Below are 26,069 nucleotides of genomic sequence, written 5' to 3'. Positions count from 1 at the left end.
GCCCCTGGAGTTAGTGAATTAAAGAGGCTGTCGAAGAGGATAAAAAGGGCATGAATATGGTGAACATGAGAGAGTGGGAAAGTGGTAAAAGGCATCCCCTTTTGGCAGTGGTTAGTTGTTAATGCTCCCATCTTTCAAAACACCATGTGCCAGGAGACAGTCAGGAAATTCTAGTATCAGTTTTGATGTTTGAAAATTGCTAGAGAATTCTTCTGGATTACTGAGATCCTCTTCCATGCCACAGTTTCTCTGGTACCAAAATCAATCCTACCTTCTCTTGCCTCAAGCACTCATTCCTGTGACATTGTCTGGCATAATATACTATGACTTTCACTGCTGCTACTTCACTCGTTTGTTTAGTAAATTTACAATCAGATTAGCAAGGAAAAAAGTCTAAGATAACAGGTTTTCATCAGTTGTTTTTTAAAAAATCTGATCACGCCTGTAAACATTTTGCTAAATTCTTGGAAATGTTGTGACTTGCCAAAAAGCCAGAGGCTAGCAAGAATGTGCTAATCACGGAAGGAAATGCAAATGTTAATTTAGGGAACCTCACAAGAATGTTGGAAGGGAAAATGAAATCTAATTCCAGAAAGCAAGGGAGGAGAATTTATCTTCATTTCTTCCATTCTAGCCCTCCAAAAAAAAAAAAAAAAAAAGGAAAATTAAAAAAAAAAAAGTTTGAACATGTATATTCAGTTCCTTCACAACTCTGTTCTTGTATGCTGGTGTGCCTTCGTGAACTTGAGACCAATCTGTTTTTTTTTCTTGCCACCCATCTTTTCCATCCTGTTCACAAAATCCTATGTCAAGCAAAGCTATATCTTAAAAAAAATTAAAATATAAGTGAGATTTTTCTTTAGGCAACTTTCCCCATAAGATCTTAACCCAAGAGTCATACCAAGCAAATTTATTATGCCATATATCACTGCCAGCTTAATTCAGAATGAGCTGTATTTCGGTATTGGCAGCAGTGGTAAATTGGCTACAGTCTACTGAAGCTTTCCATTTTTCCATGTTTAACTTCTAGCTACCTTAGGGCACATCTTTGTTGAAGCCACAAATAGGACTCAACTTTTATATTCAGCTTGTTCAGTTTTCAGATTGTTTTGTGTTAAATACGATTCTGAATGCCTCCTAAATTCCCATATGCCTGAACCTCAGGAATCTGGGCCCAAACTTAGATCTGGTTATATTTTATATGTCATTAGACTGAATTCATCTGGCTGATGAAACAGTCAAACCAAAACATAGGAGGATAACCACCAAGACATGCACACAAGGTTGTACAAGCCATGAAGAGAGAGGGATTGATAGCAGCTGAGAGTGACACAAATTTCCACCAAAGATGCCAAAAGGACATTATTACTCGGTCAGAGCTTCCAGGACTGTTTCTAAAACTCTTACTAAGATTTAGTTCTCTATTGTGGGCAGTGATGATGTGCTCACAAGAACAGCAAGTATACACATTTTTCTACAACACCTGATTAAAGCTGGACTTTAAGCTTTGTCCATGATCCCTCAGGAGAAAACACAGTGAACCAGTGCAATCCTGCCCGAGCAGCTGCTGTAACCAAGCCCTTGTGTCTCGAGGTCTCTCGCCAGGGTTCACATGGGAATGAAGTGAAGTCATCGAGGTTATTACCTTCACTGGTTGTCATCCTCTCTCCAAACCTCCTATCAGGTGATTCCTCTGCTGGGTTCTGAATGCTGGTGGTTCCCAGTAGTGAATTCAGGCCAGGAACCGAAAGGTTCAAGAGCAATAAACTGCACAGAGGTCTGTCTGTCTGTCTTCTCCAAATTTACAGAAGCTTTAGCCACTCCTGCTGCCGATCTGGATTTTAATTCCCAGAGTCTGAAGGACAACTGTATCCCTGTTCTAACTCTGTTTAGTTTTGGATAACTAAAAGTAGAGATTATTTTGTCCCTAGATGTTTTGAACCTTTAAAGTCATAAACAACACCTCTGGCACACAGAATAGGCAGAAAACATGCTTTGTTGTCCTTCATTTTCCTCCCACACTTCTGGTCTTCTTTTTCTCTTCAATCTCATTTATTTTTTTTCCATACTATTAAGCTATAAGTAGCTGAAGGAATGCCAATGATATAAGGCTGCTTCTTGCTGTATCCTCCATCCTTTACATGGGTGGATGGGTCCCTGTAGTTGCAACTAGTTTTAATCAGTTGCTCTCAAATTCATACTCGTCCTTTTTTTCCCCAGGTTTTGTGAATTTTAAAAGTACCTATTACCTATTTAAAATTAATACAAGCTTTAAATACACACAAGTCCATATAATTTTTCATTTTAAATTTGAATCTTTTCTCCCTAGAGGAGTCTGAAATTCTTTATGAATTTATCAGCATTGATTAAGAAAGAAAAACAACAAATGTCCTTATATGTCCTAGATTTTCCTCTAAGGAAAACTGTTGAGAATTTACACTTGAAAAACAGTGTATCTCATTAAGTTAAGTCATCTTTAATTGTAAGAAATGTTCCACCATTCAGCAAGGATCTTGTTTAATGCCCATTGAATACCAAAGAAATAATCTTATTTATTTCAGTAGGCACTAAAACAGGCTACTCTTGCAAATCATTTTGATTCTCACAGTAGTTTTCCTCAAATCCAGAAATGGATCAAGCATCAGTATCCATAGAAGCAGGGTGAGGATGAGTTCTGCTAAACAGATGAAGCAGAAACAATTGTTAGCATTAGGCAGAAGTGACTTTTGTAAGGATAATTCAAGTAACTGCAGAACAGTGAAACCAATGCCAGAGTTTGAATTTGCTTATTTTTTTATGGAAAAAAAATAAATTGTTGTTCTGTGATTGGTAAACCTGTTTCTCTCTCTGTGTGCTGATGAGTTTGCCACAGTAAGTTTTTTGGGTGCTGTGTGTTATAAATTGAGCACAAGTCTACCAACCGAATATACGAGGAAGATCTTTGATCACAATTTTCAGTAATGAGACTAATTAGGAAAATAAGTCTAACTGAAGCAAAAGGTCACAAGCCAACCAATCAATGACCAAAAAATAAGAATTGGGGATTAGGAAGCGTTTATCCATTTTCTCCAAAAGTGGAAATTAAAATAAAAAAACAAAACAAAACAAAACAAAACAAAAACACAAAACAAAACAAACAAAAAAAACCCCTGTAATTGGATACAGACATCCCAAAGGAGGGGTTCTCCATCAATGATCATGTGATTGAAGCTATTCTTCTGTGTGGTATCATATAGAAGAACTGACAGAAATGAAGGTTGTGTGCTAGACCTGGAGGCATGGGTGAACTACGTGATTTAAAGACAATACATGGGAGGAGAGATGTGGCTTATGGACAGTCCGAGAAGTATAGAAATTTGATGATCTGAGGAGCCCAAAGTGGAGATCACCAACTGATCTGTAATAGCATAACTTTGTCGGATATGATGTCTAATGGTGGAAAACAAGCATTCTGTTCTGGAGGAAGAGTGGGCAGAAATTAAGTTACTACAGCAAAAAGAAAGCAGAGAGCTAGTTCAACAAAACTGCATATTAAAACAGGCCTGCTACCAGAAGTGCTCCAGAGAAAAGGCATGATATTGCTTATGAACCAGAAACTGAAAAGGACCAAGAGGTGAAATATTGTGATTATCCTGCATCCTGGGATAGCTGGGTAGAGCTTTGAATGACTTTTGGTGCTTCCTTAGCATCATGCAACTTCAGTTTTGCATGTCTGAGAAACTACAATGAGGCTCTACAGAGAAGCTGACAAGCTGATTGTAGCTGGTTATTAGAGTCCAGTGAAAAGGCTCAGGGTGTACACACAGCCCTTTACACTTGTTTCTAATGCCATATGCGTGAGAGAGATCCTTCCATAGTGCAGCAGATGAACTTACCTTCCCACTCCAGCACAACTCTGGCAGTACAGTAGGAATTTGTCACTTAAATCTCAGTCTTTATAATTCTCTTCTTCTTGCTACTCTCATAAATGAAACTGGGATAGAAGTACTGGTAGATAACAGAAAAGAAATGTGGTGTCAGCCTTCAAAAAGAGAAAGATCATAGTAATTACTGTCAAGAAGGTCTAGCTTCAATGCCTTTTAAAATACTGGAATGAATAACAGTTTCTAGCCATTTGGAAGATAGCAGAGGCATCAAGAATAAGAGCAACTTACGAAAAACAAACTGTAGCTGTTACTTTTTGACAGAATTGCTAAACAAAAAGGCTATGACAGATGCAGTGCAGGACTTTTTCTGCCTACAATAATTTCATGAGAAATTTTATATTGATAAATAATTCTTAAAATGAAGTGTAACGCCACAGAGTATTAGGAGTAAAGATGAGAGATGAAACAAGAGATAAATGCCTGTAGTGTGGGACTGGTCTTGGGAACCTGAGGCTTATTTACCATATTCACTAAGGAGGAGAGATTCCGTTGTCTGAGAACGGTTTTATGTTTGGTAAAACTCTAGTCAGCTTGAGTGTGAGGCCCTGGGGTAGCCTTTTGTTTAACCTGCTCAAAAGCAATGTCTGAGGTTCTCTTTTCCTACTTGCACTGCCATTTAAAAACTGGTACAAATGGAAGGTGTTTGTTACCATTGCCTGCATCCCTGTGCCAGTGTCAGTCCCTCCTAGGAAACCTGCCATTCTCATCCAGGGAGTCATATCACAGCAATCAGAGAAACAGAACAAATATAATATTAATCAGATATTGCAGGCCTTTGCAATGTCCTTCACAGGGCAAAAAATCATGGAAATGTGTTTTTTTTAGATGGTGTTAATTTGGAAGGAGTAGCAATGCAGATGATTGGAGAAGAATGGTGAAAGAAAGATGTTTAGAGGTATGTGGATGTATACCTTAGAGGTATAAGGATAAAAAAAATACTCATGAGAAAAGTTTCAAACAATGCCACCTACTAATTCATCTGGAGAGGAATGAACAGCTATTGAAAAGAGTTATATGGAGGGACTCAAGGATTTAGAAACAAAAGATAATTAAGGAAGAGCAAAAACTGGGCTGATAATCATGAGACTTAGATGATACTGCGAAAAAATTGTCATTTTTTTAAGGTGAAAGCAGATCAAGATGTTCTTTAGAGAATATAAGCAGATGGGGAGATTAGGCTGCATGTCTGAAATTTTTGAGCTCTGATGTCCAAAATTATTATTTCAAGAAATCTGAAGTTCACAACAATCTCCCCTTTCTCTACAGCATGATGAAATAAGTTGTCTCAATGCTTTTTTTGTTGTAACACAGTTAAGGTGTTTTTGAAGAATAAAGTGTTAACAGGTCTCCTCTACCTGTACAATTAATTATTTATAATTTATGTTTCATCAGAATCTTGCAGTTCTTCTCCACATTAGATGCCATTGAGCTGTCAAGAGATTAGGTAGAAGTTATTTCTTTATCCCAGATATTTAACAATCTAAATGTAATAGATATTTCAATTAGTGGGTTTTACAAATGGCTGGGTATAGAATGGAGGACAGAGTAGGTAACACCACTATGATGGCAAAAGAACATAAGTTAACTATTTTTCAAGTTTATGATTTTGACTGTGCTATGAGTTCTTAAAAAATTCTCTGCCTACTTCTATGTTGAAATAATTTTAGATATGCATCTCTCACTGGGAGTGGATATTATAGCTAGAATGTGACTGAGAGCAAGTCAGATATATCTCATGTAAGAATACCTACAAGGAATTTTATCTGTGAGCTGTATCAATAAATGTTTGAGCATCCTCATGACATGAATGGTGAATACAAAAATATGGGTGCCCTAACCAACCTTCTGCCTAGACTGTCAGAATTCAGTGCAGCATGTAAAGACTGTGGCTGTGTTCACCTCTGCACCCAGGAACTCCCAATGAACCTTCATTTCTTTATGACTACACCTGTCTTTGAGGGCCGGGGCAGGCTGCACAGTCCACAAGTGTGAGGTTGGGGGTCCTACAACTGACCTTGAATTTCAATCCATAGCTTCTGAAGGAAGTTTTCCTCATTTGTAGTTTTGTAGATGCTGCATTCTTACAAGGTCTTTTCAGATTCAAAATAAGAAGTAGTGTTTTTTCACTACTTTCCTGCTCATACTCATATTCATACATGATGTGATCGGAATAAAGTTACCATAATTCTAGGGGATTTCTGAAGAATGGTTCTAAATTAACAGTACTGGTAATTCATGTCAGATCTGGTTCCATGCACGTGCCTGTATTTTTAAAGATCCAAAGGAAATCAATTACCCACTTTTTCTGTCTTCAAATTCTATGTCCTGCACCTTCTTTTAACTGCAGTGATAGTGTATTTATACAAAATTTCTCCCTTTCCCAATTCTCATTAATAACGTAACTTTCGGCACAAAGTGCTGTCAGTGGTGGGGCTTTTTCCTCATTCTGAGAAGAAAAATAAACCCTCTGTTTCAATATGCAAGAGGTAAACACATGCTGGAAGATGTGAAAATATAACATGAAGGTCTTCCTTCAGGTTATTTTGCTTGATGCAGTTTGATGCCATGTTGTAAGTGATATCCTCTTTGTTCATATTGTTCTCAGTATTCACTGGCAACAATGAAGAGCATTTTTCAAGCTTGACAGAAAGGGAACCAAAGCCTGTACTCTCCTTTCTCTTTTCCAAAGCAATGCCATTTGATGTTTCTTCCATATGGGATGCTAAAGACTGCCAGATTTAACCAAGTGATTAAAAAATACCACTTATTCCTTATTATTTTCAAAATCATGTGAAGACAATTACAGTTTCCTTACTTTGTGCAAGTCTGTTGCATTATAATATTTCAGATAGAATCCTTGTTTTGGATGATTCAGATAGAATCCCTGTTATCGATATAATGATTCATTATCAGGAACAAACTGTTCATATGTTGAAGTTTCAGGAGCCTAGGCATAGCTAAGTGTGAATGGGAACTGAGGAGATGCAGTTAGTGGTTATTCAGATGAGTGTCAATGTGAGAAAAGAGCTCTAAGGGTGCACAGCTACACATACTCCCATCTGGATACTTCCTGCACTTCAAAGCAGAGGCAGAGATGGAACCTCTAGCTACTCTATCTTATTGTGAAGAAATCCATACAGCCTACAGCCTTTTAACTGCATTGCTTTTAACCTGGGTAACTGAAATACAGGGAAAACAAAGTTAAGAGTGAGCTACTTGAAAATGTGGTTCTGTAAGAACCTACGAGAACAAAAGAAGCACGTTACTATTGACGTCAGTCACAAATTTCCACTCCACACTGTGTAATTTTTTTAAAAAAAAGGCAAATGCAGTGTCTGTTGCCGACAAGGGTGGCTTGCCAGGGAGCAGCATGAGCAGCCTGCTCTGCGAGGCAAGTGGGTAGCCAAGGATCATAATAAGGCAGGCGGATGCAGCTCCTCACTAGCAAGTCCACAGGTCCACAGTACTCCTGTAAGAAGAGCAGAGATGATGGGCACAAACAGCCAACAGAGCAGCGATTACCAGGTATAGCTCTAATAATGAGGGAGGTCTGAGATCAAGACAAAAGTGAAGGCAGTAAAGTAAGACTGGTATGAGCAAGGCACAAGGCCAGGCACAGTGTATCTACAACACAGCTTGACCGAGGGTTTGAGCTTAAATGAAGCTTCCAAGCTTAGAGTGTAGAGGATACATGAGTGCACACTGTCAATGAGGGCTTGTCACAACTTTTTCACAGCTTGTTCTGTTGTCATGTCAGTCTGATCTAAATGTGTCTCATATAAATGTGTCATACCTGGGAGGGAAAGAGGAACAGTTTAAAGATGGTACATTCTCATAGAGGCACATAAGAGATGGATGATGCAGTCAGGACCCTGCAACATAGTTTATAACATGTCCAGTTTATTTTAACAGGTGATTTTTAGGCAGTCTGACTAATCATGGATGAAATATTAAAGCTAATTTCATGGTTATGTGGACATTGGCTGGAAAATACTGTATGAAGCCATATACAATTTACACATTTGCAGAGTCCCTAGATTTGTGCACCTTCCCCACATACACATGTACATCTAGTGTTTCACATCAAAATCCCTCTTGTAGCTCCTCCAGAACTTTTAGCACGGAAACTTCCTAGAGGCTTTTTGAAAACCCCAATGCACAATCCAGTGGATTAATTCTATCTGCATGCTGTTGACACCTCCACAAAACTGACCTGTTAGTGATCCCGGACGTCTCTGCTCACAAGCCCTGCTGCCTCTTTTGCCACTTGTTCACCTGTGAAATCAGAGAATTCACTCCTCATTACAGACTGCCATCTCACCAGGAATGGCCAGCCTGCAGTTTCCAGACTCTAGGAACTTTACAGCATATGTGAGTGATGCTGGCAATCAGCCAGAGCTCCATCACTTAGGGTGTTTGAAATGGTAGTTTGCATGCTTTTGTCAGCAGTTCTGCAATTTCACATTTGAGTTCCCTCAGAGCTCCCAAGTGAATGCCAGCCAGTCTGGGTGACTTATGAACACAGCTTCTCTGCTTGGTCTGATGCTTCCCATGTATTTACTTTAAATTCATCTAGCTCATCTGACCTATTTACTACAAAGAATGCATAGACATATTTATGTCATGATTTACACTGAAATCACAAAACCTAGAAGTTTTCTTTAGGCTCCACTGTAGAACCTCTCAGTGTCATCCTGTGAAAAGATAGTGGCATTTTAAATCTAAAAATATAAATGAACCATAGCATAGATAAACCTTTCACCTGGTATCTTTGAAAGAATTCAGAAAGGGGTTTCTGTGCAAGCTGGACTCTAGAGGGCTCTGAAAGCTAAGGCAGTCTATTCTACTACAGTGCTGGTGATACCAGTAACTATCAAGTAACTCCATTTGCACAGATGAGATCAGAATCTGGCCCTTGGGTATAATTAAAAAATCGTCTTCTCTGGAAAAGAAAGAAAGGGCTAGCAATAGTGAGATCCCTAGGTTTTGGTATCTAAAATGATGGCTGTATTGTTAGCAAGCTAATATGGCTGTAGAAAATGACAAATACTGATTTATAAAGGGTAACAAAACCATGAGACAGATGCTCAGATAATCTAAATTGGAGTGACTGATACAAAGACTACAATCGAAATTTAGCAGAATTTGACTTCTTATGCTATACCTGTTATTTGGACTTTCTGAAGTCAGTAAATATATTTACTATCGAAAGTTTACATGAGAGGTTGTTTTACATTCTATTTTCTCTGAAATTTGGCAAAACAGTGATTTCCACTGCTTTCAGATCCTCATTCAAGTATTGAAACTTGGAAATGATATTCAACATCCACTTTGATGCAGATATGAGAATGTATACTTGTCTCTCTTGCATAATCCATTCACCTACCATGTAAAAATGTTTTAACAGATTTGCTCCCACAAGGCTATGAAAGGTCACTGAAGGAATAGGTCTGACATTTTGCAACTAATTATTTCATAAATCTTTTCTTGTTTGGCCACTTCAGTTACTGTTTTGAAATTTAAAAAAAAAAAAAAAAAAAAAAAAAATCCAGTAAAATCACACCCAGAGTTCCTCAGAGGGAATAGATCTGAATTATTGCTTACATGGCAGCTTGCCTCAAAACTTGAATCTACTACCATCATAAATAAAGGCAAAATGTCAATACCTGTTTGAAGTTCTACTGCTATGCCAGCCTCTAATGTTGTTTCAGAATAAGGAGCTTCAGGGCTAATATAGTCCTTCTGTGGACGAGGGACAGGAGGGGAAGGAATAGGTTGGCTGAGGTCTTTTCTGCAGGGCTTGCTGCAACTCTACTCCAAAGTGTGTGGTGACTGAATGCAAGAGTTCAGTCCTCAGATGTAATAAACTGATGCAAATTTATAACTATCAACAACCTAGTAGAATTATGCCAGTTTAGTTTAGCAAAGGACCCACACATAAAATTATGCATCATACAAAATAGACCTGAGAGCCTCATGAAATATTCAGTGTTGGGGTTTTTTATGTAAACAAGCATAAGCTTTTCTTGTTCAACTTTGGAGCATGAGGAAAACTGATACATCTAAATTATCATAATCTGCAAAATATATATTTAGGAAGACATTATAGAAGACCTGGTAAGTTTCTTTGTTCTGTCCAGAAAGTCCATGATTCAGGTTTTCTTGATTCTTTTAGCGAATCCAGCACCAAGATTAATTTCTTTTTCAATTTAAATCTTTAAAAGGCATTCACTGCCATTCTTCATAGGGAAAAGAGTCTTCAGTTGCTAGACCTGAAAGCCTGTCACTGTGATTTTTCCTAAAAATCATGGCTTTTCAGAGTTACTCTCTTGAAAGGAACAAACTTTTAAGGATGTTATTTCATAGAAGTGACACAAAAGGATAGACACTTTTCAGAACCTATTTTTAAGATCTGTAACTTGTGATTTAACAGTGACTGCTCATGGTTCACATTCACTTTTGAAACAACACAGGAAAGCCTCATCCTGTATTCCCTGTCATTTCTATTGGTTAACATGACCAGGAAACTCAAATGCAGATTCACACATTGACAGTATAGGAAACTTAACTGCCTGCAGCAGAATCAGATTACTTTCCAGATGTTGGAAATAAATATTCCAGAGGGTTTAACCTAATAGCTTCCAGTCTGCCCATGTACCTCTGCCCATGTGTGGTCCAGCTGTTAAAGCCCAACTTTATAAGACGATGCAACAGAAGGAGACAAAACTCTTCTGGAATGAGTATTTCTGTTTAGTTTGTATTGCTGTCATTTCAGTCGTTTCACCAGACTGACAAAATCCAGGCTGTAAACTGTAGAGGTTACAGCATACAGCATATGAACAAGCTCACCACTTTAATGCCCTGTGGTCTGACAGACATGGATAAGTCTCAGAGGAGTGCTGGTAGAGTCATCTGACCCACATATCTGTGTTATTCAGCATCCCTATACCAAGTCTATTGCCATCAAACATTTGCTAGAAAATTGCGATTCCTTCCTTTTTGTCTTACGTGCAGAATATCAAGAACCCAACAACATTTAACTTGGAATATTGGTGTCTTCTCACGCTAGAGTGGGCTGACACCTCCCTGTTAGTAAGACACCCCTCAGAGCTCACAAACTCTCAAGTTTGTGATACTCAGAGGACCATCACCAGTGGCTGACAACGGAGCCTGCTACCAGCACTCCTCCAGGCTCAAGCCTCACCCGCTGAGAATGCCCAGGCATTCAGTGTGAGCATTTCACTGACACTTGAGGGGAATTTTTCACAGTCGAAGCTTTGTACCAACTTCTTTTTTGTGTGTATGCATGTGTATGTTAATTGATTTGAATACCCTGTAGCAAGTATAGCATAAAGACTGCCATGTCAGAATTATAATTGTCATCTTTGCAATTGTAGTACATTCTATTGAATCACTTAAAAATCCTTTAGGTATAAATCATCACGTCTGAGCCTGTTTGGCAAAGGGTCACAACTGCGCTTTGTGACCCAACAGAAGGGTCTTGCTTATCCCTTTTCACTCTTGCCCTTTTCCATCTTTACTGCTTTCATCATGACCTCCTGTAAATCATTCTAAATTGATTCTATTTTGATCTTTTTTTTCCTTTGTATGTTTGCAGTGTGTCGACCCTGGTTGGATGCCAGGCTGGATGCCAAGCTGCTTTATCACTCCCCACCACAACTGGACAAGAGAGAGAGAGAAAATATAATGAAGGGTTGTGGATAGAGATAGAATCCAGGAAAGATCACTCACCAGATACCATCACGGGCAAAAGTCTCAAGTTGGGGGTATTAATTGAATTTATTATTAACAAAATAATAGATAATGAGAAGTAAAATAAATCTTAAAAAAAGACCTTCCCACCCTCCTTCCTAGGCTCTACCTCTTCCCCCCTCCAGCAACACAGGGAGCTGGGGAATGGAGGTTCATCACAGGTTTTTCTACCACTGCTCAGGGAGAGGAGTCCTTCCCCTGCTCCAGCAGGAGTTCATCCTATGGGCAACAGTTCTCCATGAACTGCTGCAACGTGGGTGACTCTTCCCCAGGATGCAGTCCTTCAGGCACAGGCTGCTGAAGCGTGGGTTCTCCACAGGGTCACAAGTCCTACCAGGAAATCTGCTCCAGCATTGACTCCTCTTTCTGCAGGTCCAGCAGGAGCCTGATCCAATATGGGTTTCCCATGGGTTCACAGTCCTCTCTTGGGCATCCACCAGCTCCAGCATAAGCTCCTCCACAGGCTGCAGGTGGATCTCCACACCCCCGTGGTCCTCCATGGGCTGCAGGGCAACCTCAGCTCCAGAACCTGGAGCACCTCCTGCTCTTCCTTCTGCAGTGACCTTGGTGTCTGCAGGGCTCTTCTTCTCCAATACTCTCACTCCTTTTTTTTTCTGAACACAATTACATCTGTGCAATAACTATTGTTTTCATCTTAAATAGGTCATCACTAAGGTGTATTAGTATCATTCCTGATTGGCTCAACCTTGGCCAGCAGTGGATCTGTCCTGGAGCCAGCTGGCATTGGCTCTATTGGACACCAGGGAAGCTTCTGACACCCCTGTAGCCCCCCTGCTACCAAAACCTGGCCACCAAAACCAATAAAATCTACATAGTAAGTAAAAGAGTGAACTTTGCCATCAAAATTTGTCACGGTTTTTCAAATTATTATTAAACCTGTTTTGCTGATAGTTTTCTTGCTGATTCTTTAAAAACAACATAAACTAGTCGCTTTTGGCAGTGTGTTGCTCAAATACACATGCAATTTTTTTCTCCCCTTCCTCAAACTTTGATGCTTCAGTAGATCATAAGGCATGTCAATACATTTTAAAAGCTCACATTTTTTGGGAAATTTCCTAAAAGATTATGAGGAACAACTCCAAATCTTAATGGAAAAAAACCACAAAAAACAACAAACAACAAACAAACAAACAAAACCAACAAAAAACCTCCAAACAAACAAAAAAAACTCCACCCCAAACAAAGAAACAAACAAAACCCCACCATAGATCAAGCATGATTAGATCAAGTCTTTCTATAACTTTAAAAAAATGTAACAACCTCCTCTAGCTGTGCTTTAAAAAAATGAAACCAAGTTTCCTCTTTCCCTAAAGACAGACTCACAGTATGTGATTTAACTGAATTAGAGGAGCTACTGATGTTTTGTATGATTTCTACTCCTCTCTACAAAGCTGGCAGGAATGTGGCATGTGGAGTATTTCTGCTTCATCTACATCAGTATATTTTTGAATGAAAATATATTTAGGGATATTGGGGGCCTAACTGCCATCTGTTTTATTTACTGGTGTGGGAAGGAATATGAGATTGGGCAAAATACTAAAAGACAATAATCTCACAGGACATTTATTGAAACACTGTTAGGAGATGTATACATTTTTATTCCACAATCATAATAAAAACAATGAACTCTTTTCCATGTTTACTTCATTACACTTCACTGTTCTTGGATTTCCTTTAGGTTCTTACTGACTATCACATATTAACTTGAGAGGAAAATCAACCTAATGTAGATACCAAACAGAAAGCAATATGACCTTTAAGAAGTGGCCCCATGCTAGGCCTTAGAAAAAGCACTTGACCATCATTTGTTCCTGTACCCACAGATTACTTTTTTTGTCAGTTCTACAGTGATAGTTCTCAGGAGATTTGTATTAGAAGTCTGGAGGGAAAAATATTTCAATAAATATTAATCTATTCCTAGTTGAACCTCAGTTTTTAATAAACAGCATGCACAAGACTGTTCATATTCATTGTATGTGATTATTTGTGCTTTAAACCTTTGCTAGATACATGATTCTTTAAAAGTTAATTTTAAACTCAAATATTGGTGAGAAATTATTATTTTTGTTTTGGCATTCAAAGTTCAAAAGATGGCTAAAAATCTGCTAAATCTGCTAACACTTATATATGTGTTTCATAAACACCTGAGTAGTTCTGTTGAAGTCAAAGAGATTACTCATGTACTTCACGTTAAGTGTTTCTACATGGGGAGTCTTCTTTTGAAAGTTTTTTTAAAACTACTGTGAAAAGCCTAGAAGTAGGGAAATAAACAAAGTTCAACAAATGTATTATCTATTGTGAATTATTCATTCCAGTAGCATTTTTAGTGACGAATGAGCAAAATTTAAGCTCTGACTGAGGGCTGGTAATAAAGAAAAACCTTGAATTTCCAAAAAGTAACTTACTTCTTGTTACCACTAGAAAAAGTAAATGCCGGAGAATTTGCTTATATTCATTCTTTCCCGTGGAGGACTGATATTGGGCATTCAGTTATAAAGCAACATTATCTCATGCTGAAAATTAGAGAAAATGGTAATTCTTACCTTATGACCTCCCCAAATTGCTGACTGCTCTGTGTGGCACTGAACAACTCACCTAAATCCTTATGCTTTGGTATCCCTGACCATTTAGTTAGACAACTGAAGTAACGCCTTCAGACCATTATGAACATGAAACCTGTATGTTGCCAGTGCACCTGTGGGTGATTGGTGATGCTTAACAGAACATATCGTCTGACTGGGCACACTTTCTTCCAAGGATGCCCAAATTGTCCTTCATCAAGACGAGTTACATTACAGAAATAATCTGAGTCTGAGTACTCTTCTGTTGCCTGCTGCTCCCTCCTGGAATGTACCATTTAAGGTTAGGATTAGTCCAGGTGTTTCTGCGTGATTTGGTTGTGGTACAAAATCATTGCTAATAGAAACCTAATATTGTAATAAGAACATCGTGCCCTTCTCAATTTAAATATTTTTTTTCCTCCAATACATAAAATAGCTGTAGGAGAGGAACTAAGAGTTCCATGAGGTATACAGACTGTATTTTGAGGTGTAAATCAAGAAGGAAACAAAATATTTTCAACAATAAGATTTTAGTCTCTTATTACACCCTTCATAAAGCCAGTGCAGAAGAAAAAGATTACATTTCTAATACAAGGTAAGTGAAAGGCATTAGAGGTGTGAAAGAGAATGCAGAATTTCAGAGCAGTGACACATTACTGGCTTTTACTGACCAATCCAAAAATCACTTTGGCTCTCCTGGGAAATAAAAGCTTAAAGTCAGAATGCACATAAAATGAAGACTAAGAAAAAAAAATCTCTTAAAAAAGAGGAATGTCTTAATTACAGCCAGATGTTACTGTTATGATTTAATTTTATTTTTGTTAGATCATATTTAATCTCTCTCTCAGTAGACTTATCTGCATGGAAAAAGATGTCAAAAATATATTACATGTATTCCCAAAATCATGAAATTCATATGCCTTTATTTTGAAAGGTCATAAGTTGCTCATTGCCCTTCAACTCTACATCTTCTGGAAAACTTCATGGATATTATTTATCCTATATTGAAACTCTTCAGGACAAGTTGTCCATCCTCTGATCTTTTATTCATAAAGTGCTAATCTCTATGGGTCCCTAGTCCCACATGGGTTTCTTTGTTTTCAACTATTTCTTTCTGTAATACAAATGTAAATTATTTTTTATTGATGACAATGATATCTGCTGAATCACTGCATTCCTCATTATTCGTATAAATGAATATAAATCTGTTTTAAGAGTGGAAGATTTATTCCTTAATACAGCTATTGAACACATCACTGCATGTTTTAAGCTTGTAGCTGTTCAGAATGCCGTTCACAGGACATAGTTTGTTCATTTATGTTGACAAATACAATGTTGTGTTTTAATTATTTATGGATTTTTAATTATTGAAGGCATTACTTAGCAGTCTACCAGGAAATGTATCATACTATATATTCTGAGGGTAGTAAAAACTTAATGATCAGAGGGCCAATGGCAGCCGTTGCCTGAAATTAAATCTTTCATGAGAAGTGTCAGACTGGTTGCAAGTTTTGGGACAGGGAAGAAGGAGAAAGGGTAATAGGTAACCAGGTAACAAATGTTTTCAGCTATGTGAAAGGTTAATGAGCACATAAGCATTTGCATAATGTGACCCTTGGGCTTGTCTAAACTGCCCTTTATTTCTCCTTAAAAGTACCCTATCAATGTGAAGTCTACTGTGACAAGTACTAGTGGAAACAGCGTGCTCATGACTGTTTAACTCCACATTGACAGGGCTCAGACAATGACATAGCAAAAACCTTTGTAGATAAAAGACCGTGTATCCCCACCAGTATTCTTAGGGCTATTCCATAGATGGAGCAACACCTCTCTAATGAAGGGTAGGGTGAGTAGATGTAGATGAGGCCTTTATGAATATTTTTATGATTTGGTTTGGTTTTCTGTTGGTGTTCCATTTTGTAGGGGTTTTTTTGTGGTTTTTTTTTTCTTCCTGATAACTTCCTTATAATCCAAAGTAGAAGTTAAAGTTGGTTTCTTATTTTTAAAATGAGAACAGTGCTTGAGCAACTGTCTGGTTAGTCTTTCCACACTGTGGTAAAGAGTTAATTTAGCAAAATAAAATGTCTACAAGAAGATGTCAGAGAAAAATATTACACTTCTTTTCTTCTCAATTACCACTGTATAAAATATGATTATAAAGCACATAAAATTCAATAGAACAAGCTGGCAGGCACATATACCAGTGGAATGAAGTCTCTGCTTTTTCTTGTTCTCCTTTTCTTTTAATAGAAACATTTCTATTAAACTCATATTTCTACTAAAAAATTAAAGTTTCTTGAAAACTCAACAGGCTGCATTGATCCATGGTATACCACTGTTGTGTAAAGTTACATGTTACATGTAGTAGAATTTATTTGAAATATAGAAGCAGACACAACATATGAAATCAGCTTTACTTCTGTAACCTATTTTTGTCAGGATTTCACTGGTAGCAACAGGACCAAATAAGGGGATGCTTCTGAACTGCTGTTTCTTGTCTGGCCCAGTCGGGAAATAAGGCTAAACTTTGCAATACTCTCAGGGATGATTTTTCCCACTTACAAACATGACTCAAGCAATATTTTCTTAAAAGAAGAAAAGCAGATAAAAGGCAGATAAATGGAGCAATATATCCTATCTTAAATTTTGACTGACACTATTTCACAAACCTTTTCTCTGGTCATTGCCTAGCCTACTGCATTCACACCTAGTGACTGTCAAAACTCACAGGACTTAGCACAAGCTACCTCAGGCCTTGTGTTCCAAGCTGGTTTTGTTGCTGTAAACTTCTTCCTACCAGCCCCCATTTCACCAACAATGGTCCCCAATATTACAGGTGGTACAATTCTCTGGAATGCAGGAAACACTTAAAAGCATCCCTGCTTTTCGAGTAAAACTAGAGTCTTTTGTCCTTTATTTTTTTTCCCTGTAGCTCCACACATACTTCATTGCCTTTCTCTAGGATGAGCTTTTACCTCAACACCAATGAGCACAGTTATTCTATTCAAACATCTGTACCATATTATAAAAACAAATTTTTCTCCACTGTATGGTATTAACAGAAATTTTTCCCAAAGATAGCAAAACATATAGAAAATAGACATGGTTTGGGCCTATCCATCTGTCCTTTCTATTTACACCTTCCTTCTCTTGTTCAGAAATCAACAGCATGCACCTCCCTTGCTTCTTGCCCCCAAGAATCATCTGGTGTCCCTTTGCCTTCACTTCTAGCCCCAGCTGCACCCGTAACAGATGTAGCTGGAACTGCTGCCCTGGTGAGAAGTGGCACCATCTCCACCTGCCCAGACAAAGACCTGTGAAGGCATCCTGTCAATCACCAGTTCCTTCCCTGCAGTTCCCTTTCTTCCAAGATTTCACACTAGATATAACGTGTCTATTTATAGTCTGGTCTAATTATAGATCACAGAAGGTGTGGTCCCACTCAAGCTCCTTACTACTTCTTTTTCACTGGCTCTGGCAACCACATCGCCGTTGATAAATGGGGTCAGATAATTAATCCAACAGAGGATAAGCCTGCCATAAAAAATTACTCATTTGCTCATGAGCTCAGTGAGTTCCAACAACATGATCTTCAGGTCCATCTCAGGGGAGGAGGCAGTAGTATATGCCTAGGAAAAAAATAAGAGGGAGACCAGAACTCTGCTTTTGACATCAACCTGTATGAATGCAGATTAGTTGCAGCACAAAACATCTCAGGTATGCCTCTCTGGAAAATACACTCTCCTAGCCCACCTAGACATGTGAAGCGAAAAGAGACTTCATCCTTTTATTTTTTTCTCTTTTGCAACCTGTTGCCCAGAGCATTTCACCGCCGTTATGTCATGATGTGATATTAATTCTCCTCATATCAGACAAAACCAAAACAAAATGTCAAAGCCTCCTTCATGTAAGGGTACATTTCTGGGTACCACCCACACAGATGTTTGCAAAATCCACATTTCCTTGAGTCTGTCTGATACAAGAGCTCACTAAACCACAATATTAGCTGTATTTAAGAATTAGGATATTCATTAAAGAAACAATTTTTTTTTTCACCACTGAAACATATTTCTAAAAAAACCAGAAAGCAGCAGGAAAATCAGCAATTACTGTACACGTTGCAGAAGTGATTTTTCCCTCATTTTTTGGTCCAAAAAACGAAGAGAGTTATTGCTGAACTCAGGTTATCTTGACTTTATTTGTGCTATTTTAATCTCCAGTCATGAAAAAAAGTTAAATTATTAGAAATCCTAGAGAAAAAATTGGGGGAGGCTAGTGCACAGTTGTGCTTTAAAGGACATCTCAGTTCATGATACATGCCTTGTATTCCAGATAAATGATTAGAACACATATCCAATGCTATTCAGCTTCTAAACGTTTAACAGAAGAGTAACATGCTTTCTCAGCTGCAGCTGAGTGCTTGCCTTGCAGCCCTGGGATAAACTGGAAGACCACAAGTCATGCAAGAGAGAAGCTCGGAGAGCTGAAGGAATGACTGAGTTGTTTCTTTCTATAGCGAGCCTCCAAGGAGCTGCCCAAATAAGCTGGGAGAAGATTTATGTGTTTGACAGAAGATGTTTGTAAGAAAAGTGAGGTAGGAAACAGCAAAGAATTGGGGAGAGTTCACTATAAACACTTTATTCAAGTTTCTGGGCCAGGACCTGGAGGACTGGAGGAGATGGAGGTTTGCCCTCCAGCTCCAGTGGAAAGTGTTTCTAATACTGGTAGAATCAAGGAAATGAGTGCCACAGAGCCTGATACAGATGTGATAGATCTCTGTCCTCTTAGCTCCCTAGACACTGGGACATTCTGAACGGGGACACAATCTGACCAGTGTGCTGTCAGACTTGATCAAAAACACATCAGAGTACTGAATGGAAACAGTAACTGATGGAGAAAAGGGGAAATCACAGCACTATTCTTAACCCTGTGCATAAACATACACTGTTACAGGTTACAAATGGATAATCACCCCATGATGATTGTGAGCTACTGCTCAAGTCTGCCATTTACAATCTTTTTTTTTTAATTCATATTTTTAAATGGTGCAATTCACTAAATTCATGCGAGAAACTCACAGAAACGTTCTAGGGACAGCTGCCGTGATGTTAGCTGGTCTTATCCCACCTGCTCACCTTCACACCCTGAAATTTTGAGTGCTGAACCAAGAAGAGACTAACATTTAATCAGATATGCAGAATGCACATTCACTGACATGAACAGTCCTTGAACAAAAGAAATTAATTGTAATACATTCTTTGAACAAAAACCAATGATTACAATGTTTTCCCTTTTTTTTTCCTTAAATTTTTATTTTTTAGAGATTTGTTGCACTTTGTAAGTTTTTACTGTGTTTGACATCTCCTTACTGTGGGTGGATACGGCTCTCTGCGAAGTGAAAGGGAGTGACGGCTTCAGAGAGACTGAGCTTTCAGTGCTGGATCCAAGCATGCTCAAAATGTTTTCATGGAGTGTGATGGACTGTTCTGTGCTAGGAGAGAGATCACAGGCTTTTGTCACGCACAGTTCTGGGTATCTTGAAGCATCTTCTTTTCTAGCAGTGCAAGAAGACTGCTTGTAGAAGAATTTGTAAAGGTCTCAATTATGTGTGATGGTGTCATAAACCACAAGGAGGTAAAAATGTGTGTTGCGAATCCAGGCGTGTCCACTGATGCAGCCCTTTCTTTAACTCTGTTCATGAATCAGCATAACATAAAAACTGCTTCACGACAGCAGATTATCTTGTCTGGAATGTGGCAGTATAAATTTGATATGCAGAAGAAGCTGTGCTGTCCTGGGTTTTTACCTGTGAGACGCCACCAGCTCTGAACAGACTACAAAGAAGGCAAAATGGAAGAAAAATAATGTTCTCCATGCCTAAAGTTGAGGGTTAAGTCCGTATCATTTTTCTTTTCAACTTGTTCTCTCATTTTATTTGCTAGTTCTTTGACCACAGGAGTTTGTGTGGTCAAACTTAATGGCAGTGCAGCTCCACGTACCCAGCTGTTCTCTGTCAGTGTGTGGGCTTTGCCTGCACCTACTCATGTTATTGTATTGCCTTGGGTACGTTTATATTGTCCCATTTTCAAAAGGGCAGAATTTAATAATTTCTGATAGAAATGAGGAAGTTGGAAATTATATCCAGACAAAGTTTCCAGTAAGACTAGAGAAGATAAAAAAAAAATTAAGCAGTTACTTCCTCATAACTTCAGCTAGTACAGGTATATTTTAGCAAAAAAAAAATTATTTATTTTTCCACTCAGTAGCAACTCTTAAAAGCTAAGGTAAAAGATGATGCTGATAGAGTTGTATTCAGAAACAAAACTGTTCAATCAGTCCCATGTAAACACTCAGCAAGGAGAAACAGAGAGCCAGCAGAGTTAGAAAACAATGGCATTTGAAACATTTGACTAGTACGTCATTCACTGTTTCAACTGAGTAGATGCATTTAAGACTCCAAAAGACATTCTGCTGATCAAGCAAATTCTTCTTGCCCGTTCTACAGTGCCAAATTTTCCTAGCAGTTAGGTTAAAATAGCTCCCTTCAAATTATATTTCCAGTTGAATTGCATTGGAGCAGACAGGGAAAATAAAACTGTGATCACGAAGAAGCAAGGTGCTGGTTGTCATAAAAGATTTTTGTGTGTGTTATCCTTAGCAATGTGTTGCATGTCTTTAAAGCCCTGTTACAGCACGTAGGATGGGCTACAAAATCACTCTGTGAAACTAGGGAAGAGTGAGTGTTTAAGTGCATTTCTCCTTGTTCTGTTCCGTCCTGTTCTGTGTGTTTGCAGTGCATTAGCCACAAATACACAGAATCTCTAGCAGGCTCTCCCTTGACATTTCCTCTTAACTGAGGCAGGACAGACTTCCTTTGAAGGGAATGGGGGGAAATTCAAATGGGCATCACAAAAAAAGAGTAAACTAAACACACAGGAGCAACAGTGTGCATAGGCATATACAGACACAGATAGGTACACACATGCACGGTGACAAAATTCACCCTGTGTCCTTCATGGGACCTTCATTCATTGTTATAATGAGGTCACAAAGCTTCCTCCCTCAAACAAATACAAAACTGCATTTCGAAGCTGCCTTTTTTCTGGTGAGTTTGTTTTCTCTGCTCAGCTTCTTCCCCCTTCTGTCTGGGATAGTAGGAGCCACTCTGAAGAAAATGCAAGAGGAAGTTTCACCCCTTTGTGCTGGATTTGGGCAGAGGGCTGAGAGCTGTGCACACACCACAGCGCTCTTCTCCCAGCATAACTAGTTTGACAAAAATGCTGTTGGGAAGACAAACACGGTGACAGATGATGAGATTCTTGAGTTCATGGTCAAGCCTAACAGCTGCTATCATTACCAGGGTGAGGCACAAACAGCCACATTCATCTGTGGTGCAAGTCCATTGATGTCAGCAGATGAAACCGGCTCTGAGAAATGTGGCTGCAGGTTTGTTTCTGAGGGAAGGGAGGGCAAACAGTAGAAAAAAAAAGGCAAAACATTTAGTAAATATGCAAATTGCAATCTATTATGCAAAGTCTCTAGTTTGTTGCTCCAAACACTCCAATAAATAAAGAAAGCTCTCCATTTGGCAACGTATTCTCACATAACACTGTGTACTTTCCACATAAAGCCTTCCAAGTCAACTGCCTTATTATTATTATTTTCTCTTTTGCTATTAGAAAAGTACCTTCCATGAAAACAAGAACCTTGTTTTGTTGATCTCTCTTTGAGGATTTATACATCGGATTAATTAGCAGTTGGAACAGGACTCACTCCCTCTCACAGCTTCCGTTCTCCCATTAACAGTCTGTGACCCAGTACTAAATCTCAGAAGACAGTCCTGCTATTTACTCTTCTGTTTAGTGTGGGATTGCTAATTCTTATCTATTTAAACACAACTGGTGATGTCAGGGCAGTCAACAAGCAAAGGCAGTTTGTAATGACTAGTCGTAATGCCACTGCTGATCCTAACACTTTTTGCAAACTAGTCATCTTCCTTTTTATTTCATTCCTAAGCATGAAAGCACTATAAAAGAACAATTAGTATGAGAGTTTGGGGAGAATAACATCTTTTTTATTTGTATTGCTAATTTTCTTAACTACAGTCTTAATTCGGAAATAATTTGCTGTAGGCCTTCTTTGTGCATTGTTGTCCCTCTGTGTGTGCTTAATTCCTTGAAAACAATTCTGTGTTACAGTGGGGTCATTTTTACATTTTTAAGTGGTCACTTTAGTCTTGCCCCCAGTCCATTCCCAACCTGAACTAATATATGTTAGTGCCTTGACTGAACCACATTTCACTTTGTCTTCAAGGCATCTCTCTGTGAAGATGAAACTGCTCTAATCGCAGCAGAATCTGAGTAAAACTACTCAGACTTATGTGACTGCACACAGAACTGAGCAGGAGATGTCCCGTCTTGCCTCCATTTCTGAAGCATCAGTGTCTGACAGTGTCAAACAGCTCAGCTGCCTGAAAAGCTGCCAGAGGAACTGTAAGCATTAGCTCAGCAAGAGCTGGTGCAACCACTGCACCGTGCAGCACGGTTCCCAGGCAGTTCCACAAGCAGCAATGTGGAATTGCAGGGGGGACAGAGCATGTCTGCAGAGCAGCATACCTGCCTTCTGGGCACTCCTGGGAGTGCACTGATGACCCCATGGGACACGAGCCTCAGGTGGGACACCACGCTGAGACAGCTGTGGGCTCCAACACTGGAGCTGGCTTATAGCCAGCCTGCTCGCAGGGCTGGTGAAGAACCTTCGGTCTGCCTCGTGCACTGATCTAAGGAATCCCATGCTTAAAGCTTTAAACACCACAGAGGTTGCAGTCAGATGCTGGCTGAGTCACTTCCTTTCTTTTCCCATCTTTTCCCCATCAGAAATGATAATACTCTCCTCAGACAAAACTACAGAGACAGAATTCAGCAGACACTATCCCTCTCCAAAAGCCAGCCACAATAACAAGAAACTTAGACAACCTAGATGCATTGAGCTGAATGTTAGGGGATTTCCAGACAATTGCACTTCCAGCTTCAGTTCCATCCAAGGAAAATATTTAATACAGATAAAGAGTAGGATTCATATTTGATTATGTTTATACCAACAAAACTAAGGTCCAAACCTGGTTCATTACAGTTAATTGCAGAAGTTGCACTGACTTCAAATTGGATGCCAAATTTGATGCCTAATGAAAGACTTATTAATCTGCATTTTAAATGTGGCACTGGGTACCTGTCCTGTGCAGAGATGCAGAAATTTTAATCTCAGAAGATATATTTGCACTTGGCTACACATCACCTTTAATTAAACTTTACCCAAGAGGTTTTTGTCTAAACTTTTTCTCGTTTTAAAGAAAAAAACAAAGCCCTTCCGTAAACTTAAGATTTGACCTTTTTTTTTTTTTTTTTTTTTTGAGGGTGGCTTAACTTGTGTGAATTTTGCTCTTCCATAGATTTTGATTAACCATAACACTGAACTCTTATGAATGACTCACAAGGAATATGAGGTTATTCGTTTTAACTCCAAACTTTAAACTACTCCTATTTTTAGTTGTCTAGGGCCTGCCTGTTAGCCAGCAATTAGGAACATATATAATGTTGAAAGCATTCCTGTCACCAGTTTGACCAGGTTTTAAGAATCCTGTGATCTCCATAAAAGTCTGCTTCCGGACTCTGACAGTTGTTGTTTTTCTTTTCAGCTTTTATCTTTCCTGCTTAAAATATGATAATTTTCCGGGAAAAAAAAAAAAAAAAAAAAAAAAAAAAACTTATCTGCAGGTCAGATTAAGCATACACATTTGAAAGAAACCCAAAGAAACTGCACTCACTACTGTGGAAGACTAACTTGCTTTAAAGTGGTGCAAGTTTATTAAGGACTGTGCTCCTTCATAGATACCTGTAAGAGTTCTATGTCATGTAGACATTTTGATACAGAGAAATCTGCAAGTAGGATTTAAGGTTCTCTGAGAAAGGAAGACACCACAAAAATTCGCAGACATCAAGTTGTAATATTTGACAGATGATCTGAAATACTGCACGATAACCTCAAAACATCCCTATCCAAGTTCTCAGAGCTACTTTTACGCATCACACTGTAAATCTTTGAAATCCCAGTACTATGTGTCTACAGTGGGATTAAACATGTATACCAGCAACAGTTTCCAATCAACATCAAGACCCCCACCATGTAGACACACACCAGTCAACCTTGGCTGGACAGACAGGCAGGCAAGCACTGGGTTTCCTACTGGGACATGTTGTGGCATTTTTCTAAACATTGTTGATGGTATCTTCATCTCTCAGGTGAATCAGGTAACACAGCTACATTCCATATACCCAGCCTAACTAGAAGGGAGTACAGCAGATGGAGAGTTTTTCTACTCCCCTGTCACCCTCAGTCCAGTCACACACTCCAAAATTCTTTATTATATCATATACAACCCCTTTAAAAGGCAAAACTAAACTCTGTATGGCATGCACTGAATTTCCCTCCCAGCTGCTCTGCCTGGTGCCAAAGTGAATTTAACTCACAAGGATATGAACATCTTTCCCTCAAGAAAAAAAAATGTCTTTCCCACTGAAGTTTCAAAGCACATTATTTCTTTGTACACTGTAATCTCTCCGCATTACTGGGAGCAAGTCACTTCCTGACATGTCTGGTAAGGGTTATTTCCTCATCCATAATGCTTACCAGTGATATTGAAATCTTGACATGCTATTTTCATGGCTTATAGATACCTTCCCAGCTAACCGTGTGAGAGGCTCTCTCTCACAGAGAGATTAACTTGCTTTGCCAGGAATCAAAGTTAATGTCATCAGGTAGTATTAAGTGGTTGATCAGCAGTTGCTAGCAGCCAAGCAAATGGCTGTGATGTTGTGATCTCTTCAGTCACAACCAGCTAGTGATAACTTGATTCAGAAAGCCCAGCTAGTTCAACTGGTAGCGTAGTTTGGATTTTGTGGGACAAATCGGATGGCACCAGAACAATTAACCTGAAATTTATTTGTTATTATATGTGATTTAAAAAAAAAAAAAATAAGCACCTGTTTTCTCTGAAGACAGTGACTACATAGGGAAAAAACCCCAAAACAACCAAAACCAATCATGTTTCAGTTCTTGTTATCATCAGTCGTATCAAGACTCTTCAAATCCACCATATTTAAAGATATTTATCAGGGTGCATTTACTACAGTAGAGGCAATTCTCATACAATTATTTTGGCTCTTCATCACTCATAGGCACCCTACATTTTTCTTTGCTAAATAATTTCAGGAACCCTACAGTAAACTTAATGAGATACAGTCTGTTCTAGCTACCAGCATCTGGCAGAACTTATCTAGGTATATTCCTTTTTCACTACCTATTGGAATGAATCAGAAGTAGTAGATACAGAGTAAGAGGCACCATGGGATAACCTCTTCACACAGGATGGACTCCAAATTGATGAAGCGTGTGAAAACCTTAAAACGTGGACACAACTGCATGCATATAAAAAAGGAAAACTGGAAATTGAAATGAAGAGAAGGGAGGAATAAGGCAAAGAAATTAAGATGGGGAAATAATTAGCAGAAACAATGACAGTGACCCTAACTCTTGTTATAGTTTACACTGATCTATAGTCTTTCATGTTGAAGGATCTCCATTTTTAAGGTTCTCCTGTCACGACAAAAAAAGGTTTAGAATTTTTGGAGAATGCTGTAAGTATTCAGAAAGTAAAGCTGTTAGAAAAATCCTACTGTGAAATCTCTGGTTCAAAAATATTATAGAAAGTGTCTCATTTTGACTTCTGAGT

The sequence above is a fragment of the Empidonax traillii genome, unplaced genomic scaffold, assembly GCF_003031625.1.
Source record: "Empidonax traillii isolate 1590-97213 ecotype Southwest subspecies unplaced genomic scaffold, ASM303162v1 scaffold122:size1458747, whole genome shotgun sequence".
NCBI classification, from domain to species: Eukaryota; Metazoa; Chordata; class Aves; order Passeriformes; family Tyrannidae; genus Empidonax; species Empidonax traillii.
The sequence above is the reverse complement of the archived record's forward strand: the minus strand, read 5'-3'. Positions refer to the sequence as shown.